This window comes from Schistocerca nitens, chromosome 6 (assembly GCF_023898315.1).
Source record: "Schistocerca nitens isolate TAMUIC-IGC-003100 chromosome 6, iqSchNite1.1, whole genome shotgun sequence".
NCBI classification, from domain to species: domain Eukaryota; kingdom Metazoa; phylum Arthropoda; class Insecta; order Orthoptera; family Acrididae; genus Schistocerca; species Schistocerca nitens.
The window spans coordinates 750,748,039-750,761,092 of record NC_064619.1 but is presented as its reverse complement, the minus strand read 5'-3'; positions in this window follow the sequence as shown (position 1 = coordinate 750,761,092).

Sequence of the window (13,054 nt, the reverse complement as noted above, 5' to 3'; positions counted from 1 at the left end):
GGATATGGGCTGGACATCATTAAAAGAAAGGCGTTTTTTGTTGCGACGGAATCTTCTCACGCAATTCCAAACATCATCTTTCTCCTCCGAATGTGAAAATATTTTGTTGACACCGACCTACATAGGGAGGAACGATCACCACGATAAAATAAGGGAAATCAAAGGTCGTACGGAAAGATATAGGGGTTCATTCTTTCCGCGCGCTATGGGAGATTGGTATAATAGAGAATTGTGAAGGTGGTTCGATGAACCCTCTTCCAGGCACTTAAATGTGATTTGCAGAGTATCCATGTAGATGTAGATGTAGAGCACGCGATAAGAAGATCGGGAAAGTGGTAGACTACAAACTTAATGAAAAAGTGTTAATGAGGACGCATTCATTACCGTACCATCTTCAGTGGAGATAATTGTACGAGGGTCCTTACATAATTATGCGCAAACCACACATTGGTTGCTCTCTGATAGCCGATCCCGTGTCTGGAAGAATAACGGGTCTATACCACCATCAGGACATTAAGAAATATGCTTCGAGCCGAGGAAATAATAATGACAATTGAGGAAGATTTTGCCGATCACATCCACAAAAAAGACCGCTGAAAGATACGAAGAAGAATGAATCCACGAGTCAAAACACTGCCGCACGGAAAAGAGGAAATAAGAAAAGAAAATTACTAAAGAAAGTCGCCGACCAGATTTACAGGAGAAATTATCGGATTAGTTTTAAGTTAGTTATTAAGAAGATGAAGTCCTAAGCGGCTGAATGCCATGGATGCCGATTTATATTGAGGTTTTATTTGAATACAGAGGAAGGACGTAGCCGGTGAGCCGACTTCCGACATTTCTACATAATGAAATTTGTTAGATGTAAGACGAAGGTAATTTTATCCGAGGAACAGACGGCGCGACACGATGGAGAGAGAACAATTATTCGTAACCACCGCATGTAACGACAGATATAGACGTGCGGATGATGAAAGAAACAATAACGGCAAGTGAGATAATGAACCACGTGGACTGAGCGGTAAGAGGCCAACATCCGACGTGACTCTGGCGGCAAACACCCGCGGAATTTATCTGTCATTTGTCCCTTGATACGCCCAGCTTAAAATATTTACGGATCGCCGCGCGAAGTGAATACTACACAGCGCAGGAAGACGGGATAATGCACCACGCCTATTCAAAATGAAAGTTTCCACATTTAAAGATTTGATCAAGCTACTAGAATATTGAAGCGTTACAAGAACGAAGACCAAAGTATTTTGCTATTTATCAAGAAGTGTGCAACCAATACAAAGGAGTGATACAGGAGTACGAATTTAAATCTGTACTGTTCTACTATTAAAAGCCAAATGTAAATACCACCACCCATGAGGAGGCAACCTGATATAGACATTGTAAATAAAATATAAATAGATAGAAAATAGTATTAGAGGTAAATTTAGAAGGAATTTGAATTCATTGATACTTTTGATGTGGCAGAAGTGTCACCGAAATTTTTTGTGTTCAAGATTTCAAGGAACTTTAACATTTTCTTCTCACTATGTATGTATGTATATATCCATGAATTCCTACCTATCCTACTCCCATCCTAAGTGAGCGTCAGTGGTTGAATGCAGGACATGTAAACGGAATGCGAACACACACTGGATGCAAAGGATTCTAACACTTTGTGACTTCGCGCATCTTCCAAATTCTGTTAACCCTTTCAATAACTTTCGTTCCGCGATCGCGTATTTTGTGATATGATTTTACCGCGAATGGTCAGTTATCGGTCATTTGTCTTCTTTATTAGTTTTATGGACTGGAACACATGAAATTGAAAATCCGAATGCCGTGACAGTTCCAGTTGGATAAAGTCACGTTCTCGCTGTTGCGAATAGGCAGTTTATCTGTTGGCACACAATTCTATCTAATGCACAATCAATGAAAGTAAATGGTTTACAAATCATAAACAAGAAAGCAACAGAAATTTGTAAGAACCCCATTAAATTTAATGAGTATCTTTGAGACAGAATTCCAAATTAAAATTAATCTGAAAGCGAAACCGAATGGCTATACCGACACCAAAAGAACTGGCTAGTAAATAAACTATACATACTAGTGATTAAGCAAACATTGTGACTAGTAGCAATTTTGCTTCGTAAATTGAAACGAAGAAAATATGGACATGTGCACTGCTCATGTGAATCATCGAGTGACAAAATTATAAACTTTTTTTTACCCATGTGAATCGGGAGTGACCAAGTTCAAGTCTACAATCACCGATTAATACAAAACATCACAAGACACGTTAGGCAGTGAGAATTATAACCAGTGCTACGAATTTTCACTCCAGCGTGCATGCTGAAAATTTTAAATGTCCTTACCTGCAGGCAAGTCTTGCAGCTTGCAGACGACGAACCCCAGCAACGATCCCACGGACCACAAAGTGAAGTTCACCCTGTAGTGAGCTTCGCAGATGCGTCGAACATATTCACGATGCATTCAAGTAATGAGTTATCAACGAAAAGACAATACTTCGAAGGCAGATCAGCTAACTCGCGCTTACCGGCTACAACCGCCAAGCCTGTACTGCGCGCTAACGGCCAGCCAACAGTGGCATGTATCACCTCTGACAATGCTAGCTGATTGACTTTTAACAGTCGCGTGCCCAGCGGCAATTCAAAGTATGTACATGGACATTTCCCAGAACATAGAGACCTGTATAACAATAAATGCATCCAAACTAAGGACTTACGCCAAGTACCGAGTGTACACTAACCACGAACAGTGGTATAGTCATTTCGGAGCGAAAATATGATATTACTGAGTAATGTATAAATGAAGTGAGCGAGTACTCACTCTAGTTTTACAAATCTGGTGTTCACATCCTTATCCCTTACCCTATTAGTGATGTAAGCTTAGTGTTAAGCAGAAACTAACTCAGGTTTTCTTTATTGTTTCATGATAAAAAAAAATGCACCAAGATGAACACGCGTCATGGACATTTATCTACATGGACGAACAATTAACATAATGAGATTCCAGCTTCGCAACGTCCTTGTCTTGCTCACCAAACCATGTCAAGATGCGGTGAGACAGGACCACAAACTACCATCGACGAACCATCGCGAAGAATGTCACATTGTTCTGTGTTCGTGTGCAACATGAAAACGATAAGCAACTGCCTTGCCATTCTCACATAAAATAACTCTACAAAAGAGACAAAACCCCTGAACTAACTAAAACATCGTACAAATGTACAGACAGTGATTGGTGTATAAGCCATCTACCTTCGATTTTCATGTTAGATTATAAGTTTCTCTCTTTTCAGCAGTACTGAATTTATTAAATTTAAGAATATGAAAGCTAGATCAATGTGTTGCACAATTATTTTTCAGAGAATGAAGGTCACCGTATGTCCATTGACAGACGAACGCAAATGACCGTGGCACCGACAACAATGGACTGAATCATAATAGTGCGAAAATAATGGACTCTAAGCTCAAGGCATAAACACTTCTGTGCACTTATTTGATAAATTTTATGGATATTATGATGTGTATGTTATGTTAATTAATTTAATTGTGTGATTTTTACAATTTACATGAATGCGTGTACTGTGTGCAACTATACATCGCTGCAATTACGTGTGAATCATGAGAATCCAGTAGGTATTCTCGTTCTCCACACGGGAGGCGATGAGATGTATACTCACACCGCCACATCTGGTCACATAACACCGATTTGAGTAGTAAAAGAGGCCAAGAGCCATTTATTTGCCAATGTATAATTAACTCCGCATTGTAATGATGTAGTTTGACGATTTAAAGGAGAAATGAATCCAGCGCCACTGACGCGCCTAAGAAGACTAATTCAGCGCGCATGTAAAAATATCGATATTAAAGACAGACTCTGAAGACATTTGACTATTAAAAAAAAATTTAAAAAAAAGCGCGCATCCCATCGTCCAGTGCCAGACGATATCACTCTCTTTTTATCTCCTGTATTATACGGACGCACCATTACATAGACGTCATTATAAGATTTGTAATTTGTGGAAACCTACAGAGATATACTATCATTTTGTTGCATGTGGGACTAGTACGTATGAAAAACGCAGAGTGGTTAATCAATGGACATTTCTACATGGTTTCTAAACTTTTCAAACCAATCAGGCTCTGTCGTTTTTATTGACATAGGTGTTAACATGTTGTGTGTACTTTAAGTCCAAGTTCGTAATTATAGTGTCAATTATTCTAAATTGTGTTTGCTTATTCATTTACTATGTACCAAGTTTTTTACAGAGCCAACTGTGTCCTATGTGTCATTGTGCGGACAGAACAGTCGAAGCTGACGTTAACATACTACTTACATCCCCCCCCCCCCCTGTAATATTCTTCAAACCCAGTGTTAAACAGGCCCTTCGGTACAATTTCAGTGCGAGTGACGTCCGGGAATTTCTTCGCAAACTTTACTTCTCCAACCGCACATCGCTCGCACAAATCCTCACTGTTCCACAATGGTACGCGGCACTTTCTAAATTGGAAAACGAGCCACGCAAGTATATGTTGCTTCCCCTCCTCAATGTGATGCTTAATAATAATAATAATATTTCCTACATCAGAAGGACTAATTATATTCAGGGGGTCATAAATCAACCATCACGGGTCATACATCACTCAGCAAAACAATAGGTTATGGGGGGATAGAAAGGCAGATTAACTGATCAATTTAATTAATTAACCTACAGTAGTGTGACCAGGAGAGAGCTGGTGCATTGTGTTAGTGCGGGTTGCCTACATCAGGAGCAGGTACATAGGCACTTAAGAGAAGAACAGTAGGTTAAGGACCTGTCTATCAAAGGAGAACAATAGGTTACGTGGTTTTCCTTGTCACCACACTTAACCTACTGTTCCCCCACCCCTCCCCCCAAATCCACCCCCCTCCCCCTCGCTGCTATAGGTACACTTTCAGGTTTGAGTTATTAAAATAGCTCCTGCCACTACTATCATATTGATTGCTTAATTAAGTTGATCAATTAATTAGCCTCTCGCCCTCCAGTAAACACCCTAGTACACTTTTTGAATTTCACATGCTTTTGAACGCCATTTCTGGCGCATCCTTCTCTGTCACCCACCCCCTTAAAGTGTTATACTGCGTTTTACATAAAAAATTATTCAAAGTAACGTAGTGTCCTGCATTTAACCTGCCGTTCTGCTCCATGTCACCCACTGACACACATCCTCCCCTTAACTATTGTACCGCTAACACAATGTTGATACAAAAAATTTATGAAAATTAATTAAATCGATATTCTTCACATGTATAGAGACTTTTTTTTTTTTTTTTAATTCGTGGCATCCTATCTGTCTTAGAGTATTGTTCGTCTGTATGGGGCCCTTACCAGTTGGGTTTAATTCAAGAGATTTAGAAGGTTCAAAGAAGAATGACAAGATTCGTAACTCGTACATTTAGCCATCGTGAGAGCATTAGAAATCTCATTGAAAGTTTGAAGTGGGACACACTTGCAGATAGGATTTTGGAATTTAGTGAGCAGCCCCTTCCGTTTAGCGCATCGTCTATCTTCACCTATGTTGTAGAGCATATATTATTATCACCAACTTTCATATTGCGCAATGATCACTATTCAAAGATAAGGGAAATCAGAGCACATACTGAGGCATTCAGACAGTCATTTATCACTCGCGCAATTCGCGAGCAGAACAGAGGGGGTGAAATATGACTTTGACACGAATAGTGCCCTCCACCACACACCGCTTGATGGCTAGCAGAGTATATATTTAGCTGTAGATGGAATATAGTTTAAACAAAAGATTGCTAGTAAAAATCACATCCTGCCACCCAACACCCGACGCCAGAGTCGGGGTGCAGCGGCGAGCCTGGCTCAGCTAAGACACGACCATTCGGGCCTTGCAAGGATGAGGTGGTGGCATCCCTTTCGTACTCGATACCTGAGAAATTCCTCTCGAAATACGTGATCACTCCCGTCTGGCTGTGTCAGCAACAATGCCTAGGTGGAGACCTATTTGCAGAGTGTAGATGCTCCGAGGCATGTGGGCATTGACACCACCACCAGGCGTGAGCCAGTGCAAGCATCGCTCTCGCGCCGCTGTAGAGATGGAGGGTCTGCTTCAATTTGTCTTGGAACACTCTCTTTCTCAGAACTTTCTGTACATACCATGCCTCCATCTTGTTTTCATCAGTTTGTAGACGCTCCTACGTCCCGGCACAAAGGATGTCTTGTGAATGAATAGAGCATTACGATTGTATTTTGTATGGATCACCATTTTGCACCGGCAATTAAACCCTGCAATGTGCCCTACATATTGTGAAATATGAAAAGACTCTTACTCAATTACTCTGTTCTCCCACTGAGGACAGGAGCTTGAATATTAGGGTGTGAAACAGATCTCCAACCCAGCAATATATCACCACATACCATGTCGATGTAGTACACATAAAATTCGTATCCTGCACCATAAAAAATCAGCCCTTTAACATCATTCGTACATGTACCACGAAGACAGACAGCACCGTATACTCTCTCCGCAGCACTAGATATTTCCCTGCAAGGTCGGCGGTCATCCGCCCCCGACGCGTGACCAGAGCGCCCTCAGTGGGTCGAAGTCACTCTCAGAACTGTTCTACAAATTCGGGCTCGTTTCCCCCTTGGCAAAGACGCATTACTGTTTCTGGTCCAGACCTCCTTGCTTGCTTGCTTTTCTACACCCATCTCCAGACTCTGGGATAACAAGAACACATGCATTTTCGCTTGGTTTGCCAGAACATTATACCATTTTCTCGGTACTTCTCGATATCAAGCACACAGCAGTAGCCCACCGATCCCTCACGCAACATAATTCCGAAGATATAGACTGGAAATTATTTCTCTACAAACCTGAAACTTTAGCGAGGTGGAGCATGCTGTAGACCATTGAGTAACTAGAAACTTACCCGTCTGCGAAGACCTTTACGTGAGAACTCGAAACAAATAGAGGAAACTGATATTTTCACTCGTGGATACCGATGTCGGTGATATAACAGCTTCCAAATCATCCTTATGAGAAACACATTAGTTGACTTTGTAAATTATGTCTCGAGAACCAGCAAACGTGTCTTCCACGTGCTAGATGCACACACCACAATCGATGTTCCATCATCTAAATAAAGGCGCGAAATGTGCAGAAGCAGTCATCCAAACAATTTTCATGGGAGGGAATAACGGTTCAGTGCAAACACACCTCCATATTTAATCTTCTCAATTTTCCACGCGATCACGAAAGCTATCCAGCACATACTAAGTATTAGTTCGCTATTCGGTCGTCTAGAGGACAACAGGGTTAAGTCATCTACATTCCTACACTCCACCAGCGGTTAACGGAAATGTGTATCATTCCCATCACCCGCGCTGCACACCAAGCACACATAGGCAGAATCATCCTAGAAAACCGATCACATACATGTTTTATCATTGTGCTTAGAATTAAATGGTTTGATCACAGTCTCAACTGAACAACATTCGACAATGAGCGAGTATCGTAAACACACCCTGCTGACGGCTGTGACTCTGGAATTAGAAATACCTGCACCATTCTTATGACTTGACATACTCTTCCCTCTTCTATCACAGTATTCCACAGATATCTCATTTGCACATGTCTGCCCATAAACACACACTATATAAGCCTGATGCTCAAGGTGAACCTGTCACACATCGTTTACTACTAATAAGTATAATACTTGGCCAATAAATGATTCCTGACGATACAAAATAATACTGGTGATTGGACTGCTGGTCTGGTAATTTATACACTCCTACGGTTTCACATAGCCCATGATGCAAGCTCGTGATAAAATCACTGAATATTGAAGGTGATTTGGCTAAGGAGCATGGTATGAAACCGCTATCTGCAACTCCCTCACGCCCTCCAGTATGTGTAACATACTCTGTGTAGATACCATGTCTGAGGTTCTGTGATATATCCACTGAGTTATAGGCGATGACTGATTGAAAAGGATCACAAACAGTAGTAAATGGTATGCTGATTGAGGTCGTGAGAAATGTACACTAGCTTTTCAGATCCCTAGTGTTACGCTATCTGCTAGAAGTGATGTCTATGATTTGGAATCAAGTCCTGCCATTCAACCACATACCTGTGTTGGATCACAGCCACAAGTCAATCATATTTCTGGCACTCTCATTTGTCGAAACGAGTCAACTTTCTCGTACCTATCTGCTACAGTAAAATTCCAACGATGTTTCAGTTAGTCCCAAGTCATCTTGTAACTGCTCCCATTTCTGCAGCTTTGCGCTTGTGGTCGTTCCAATTTAAGTTGGAACTGAGCAGATATCGGAGAAAGCCACATCCACCACCTTCTACAACGTGTATAGAAAAATGGGTAGGCAAGCCGCAAAACGTTGTTAAATACCACATAGCAGTTTTTCTGTAAGTTATTTGTTCGCTGACACCACATGCACGTGACTGAGACAGAGTACAGTGGGGAACACTGTACATACTGCTGTTAGAGTGTAATACGCTTAAACGGTCTTACGCAGGGTCGAACACACGATGCATTGTGTAGCTGTATGTTGCAACCTGCAGCCTGGCAATGCCGTGCTCTTTAACCTAAGAAAACGTAGTAGTTTCTTGTAGTCGCGTGTCTGCACGCTTTATAAAATATGTAAGGTGGTTGTCAATAACTTTGTTTACTTCTTGACTTGTGATTTGACATACAAATGTGTTATGTATCTTTAATCTACAATTGGAGCTCATCCACAATCCACACTGAACAGTCTATTCCAGCCATCTTAGAGTTGTCCACAATATCATTCCTGCTTCCCTGGCAGTCTCCTACAGTGTAGGAGTCGTGAGTTGATGTTAGCTAGACGCACATCTCGATTTTATTAAAACTTCCAGCAGTGTGACAGCAGGAGGAATATTGAACACAATCGGTAAGGAAGCACTGGAAAACATTTTGAAGAAATATAAAAATCCTGTGGCTATACCATATGAAGTGGAATTAGCTGACGTTGATAATGATTATCTAGCGGAAGAGTTGCCTGTAACGTTGCAGCAGCTACTTGTAGAAGATTATTACCTTTTAGATTTAGATATAACGCAAGCTTTTGCCGGAATTTTCATTGAAATCTTCGTAGACAGACCAAATTTACACCTACATCGATATGCATACTTGGCAGGCCATTGTACAGTCTTAGACATAAAACCTGACCGGCGGCCGGCCGCCACAGAGACTAAGTCCTTCACTTAAGGTGGCCAATGAAACTGACCGCCCCTGACAACTCTAAGTCCGGCCATCTGCACAAACTGGCAACACTGTAAGATGGGGAAGTGTTAGGAGGAAGTGTTCTATACTTCCGAAGTGGTCTGGATGGAGTGAGCCCGTGCTCTTGCGGTAATCGTCGTGCATTCTAAACTTAGAGTCGCATGTTCGCGTCCAACTGTTTTTTTTTTTTTTTTTTTTTACATTTCGGTCTAAAGTTATGAGTTGACTGAACATCGAAGACAATTCGCTTAACATTCTACCACCCGCAATAACAAGTATTCCAGAAACAATTCCGCAGGACAGCTCGTGGCTGCGTCGCGATCATAACAGCTTACGCTCGAGCGTTTCCTCGCGCTGCAGCGGCTACCGGCCACCGGCCAGACGCCACCCGCCGCCTGAAATCTGGCGCCGCCCATGTGAATGCGGCGCCACGCTGTTACTGTATGTATCAATGCCATTTTCGATTTTGAAGTTCTAGTTATCATCTTGCAGTTAAGCATTGCATTTTGCATACTTGAAAATCATGAACTACCGTTAAGCATTGTAAAATTGAGTCGCAAGTGAAAAAGGTGTAACATCTGAAACACAACGTTTACTTTTGGTATAACAGAGGGGTGAATGTAGAGGAGGCAGCTAGAAAGATTTGAACTGTGCGTGGAGCGAGTGTTTTTGGGAAAAATACGCCAAAAAAAGATATGCTTGTTTCAACAAACATCGTTCTGGCATGAATGATTTTCCACATTAAGGAAGTCTCGACTACTGATATATGTGACAGATTACCCTTTTACCACCATGCGACATTTGCATTCAACAGGCATTCAGAAGTCTGGTGTAGGAGTACTGCATGCTCTAATTCGAAACAACAAAAATTAACGGAGTGACTATTATTGAACGTCATCCGGTCGCTCATAGAGCATTCCTATGCAGTACTGTTACTGGTGACGTGTTATGATGCCCTTATCGTTAACTTCATAAGAAGAAATGAAAGGCTGAGCCCAACCAAAAGACGTAGACTAGAGTAAAGTGTAGTGTGAACATAATATTTTACATCTGATAACTCCAAAAGTGTGTTTTGGGCTACGAATTCTGCCCCAAGGGGTGTGTGCAACACAGCTGGAATTTGTTGTCAACAACTGAGACACCTTTCGGTCGCAGTGTAAGAAAGTCGAGCAACAAAACTACATCACCTATGCTACTGCATGATAACTCATTCTGTTGATTTGAGAAACAGAGCTATCCAGGAGATTGATAGGAAAGTCGTCTCTCAGGCACTTGTATTGATAGGGAAGTCCTCTCTCAAGCACTTGTCCCTCTCGTCATATATTCGTAAAATATTACCTTTCCCGCTCTTGATCGATCAACCGTCCAGGCAATTCATTTCTAGACGAAAATACTCTTTAAAACTACTATGGTTTAATGGCATCGTAAAAACAAGTAGGTTTCTACGGGCGTAGAATTTGTAAACAACTGTTGCATTGTCACATTGTTGTAGGTATCGTGAAAGAAAATTCAGTTGCTGTTAAATTTCTCTTTGATGATTACTGTTGCGTTTAGTAAACTAATGGAAAATGCAATTAAAATATTCACTGTACTAATACAAATTAAATTCAGCTTACTACAGAAACATCACGACGGCAGTATCTTAATAAAGCATTATGTGTCTGTAAGACGATTGAGCCTACTTTAACACTAATTAGTATAATATTACCGAAATTTGACTTCGAAAAGATCTGTATTTACTTCATTTCCTGTATCATTCGCAAGTATTATGAAAATGTGGCTTTTCATAGATAAAATTATGTATTCACAACAACAAAAAATATGTCGGCAGAAAACAAAACTGCATTATGAAATTGACAGTACCGTAAGGTTTCCGCTCTGACAGTAAGGGTTACTGTAAGGAGCAAGCCGAATTTTGCTCGAGCGTTATCTTACGATTCCCTTATTGAGTTTGTATCTGCCTGCTTGTAGCTAAGCTACAAAAGAATTAAAAATCTGGCTTTCAGCGAGTCTCTAAAGGCGAACGACAGCAGCTTTCACCTGGTAGCAAAGCATGTTACCTGGGAACTGGTTTTTGCTAAAGTGGGAAGACATCCTTTTGTAGTTGAATTGTTGGCAAATGTCAGTCAGACGTGTGCCGTTGGTCTAAGCGTTTCGGTATGTTGAATTTGTACCAATGATTTTTCTACAGGTTTTTTTCTGTTCCAAACAGAGAGTTGAAGTCTCCCTTTAGTATTTTCACGTTATCTTGGTGAATTATGCTCATAGTATTTTCGAGTGTGTTCCAGAATTTTTCGACATTTTTGTTGTTTTTCTTATTTTCGATGTTGGTGGGGCCATGTGCATTGATGAGTGTATATTTTTTACTGGGGCTCTGAATGAGCCTAGTCATAAGTCGATTGTTGAAGGGTGTGATTTCTTTGACAGAGTTGATGATAGATCTGTGTTCGAGAAAAGCAATGCCGTCGATTGGTACTCCTTTCGCTACCTTCTGTTGTATTTTGAAGATGCAATGGTTTCCGTAATGCAAGGTTTCACTGTCAGTTAGTCGTGGTTCGTGAAGAGCAAGGATGAGAATTTTTTGTTGGTCGATTTCTTTTGTGAGATTATTTAGATTTAGTGCTTGGATCAATGTACCGATGTTTCGTTTTCAAATGCATGTTTTCTGCATGTAGAGAAATTTACCAGAGATCTTCGATATTCTCTGCCGTGCTAACCTGGCCTCCCCAGAATCAGAAATTCCAACTGCCGCCTGTCGACAGATTGCACAGTTCATGTTTGCTTGTGTTTCATTGGTTTGGCCTGGGTGATTCCAGGACCGGACAGGACCAGAGGGTGTTGAAGCCTTTGGTAGCAAATATTTTCAGCCGAGCTCATTGAGCTAACAGACGGTGACCAGAGTAGCAGTGGTTTTCACTCAGACGTGCGTGGATTTTGAGTTCAACGGATTGAGTAGTCGTTGAGGATTGTGTTAGTATTTGGTTCACCCCAAGTATTTGATTTCCTCGGTACCACCCATATGGGGGAGGATTTCCCCCATCGGCCCCACGGGATTATTATTATTATTGTCATTATGTCATCAGCAAATCCGATATGGTGTATCTTCCCACCACTGAAATAGAGATGTATTGTTCGACTCAGTATTTTCATCACATAAATATGGGTTATAATTACGTTACACTGCTGCTAGTAGACATATTTCGCACTTTTTCTTGGGCAGTTGCTACCTGTTACTCCATCATAGGAATTTATGTGCGCAGCATTGTTGCAATACAGATGTTCAAATTATCCGATTTCTGTAATTTCATTTTGATACCAGATCGTTCTAATCGGATTCAGCCAATCAGGCTTAATGTGAATATCCGAATAGACTGGGTAAACCACATTCTTAATCGGACGGTTGAATCTAGATCACTTATTTATGACAGGGCCTGAATTCTTAAACAATGTGAAAAATAATAATACAATGTGCTTATTACTAATATTTTATTTAAATATAAATATATGAACGAACGAGATTATTTAGAGGAGCAGAGCTCCATCCATCATAGCAGAGCAGAGCGAGATTGGTTTCAGGGCCAAGAGAGGATAAAGCTGTTGCCGTTTGTTCCACGATCACCGAACATCAACCAGATAGAGAATATGTGGGCAGAGGTATCAAGGTCATTGCCATGTGGACCTACAAATGCAAGCGACCTTTGTACGAATATAGAAAACGTATGGTGGCAAGTAAACCATCACGCTACACTGTCGACGACTTAGTTGA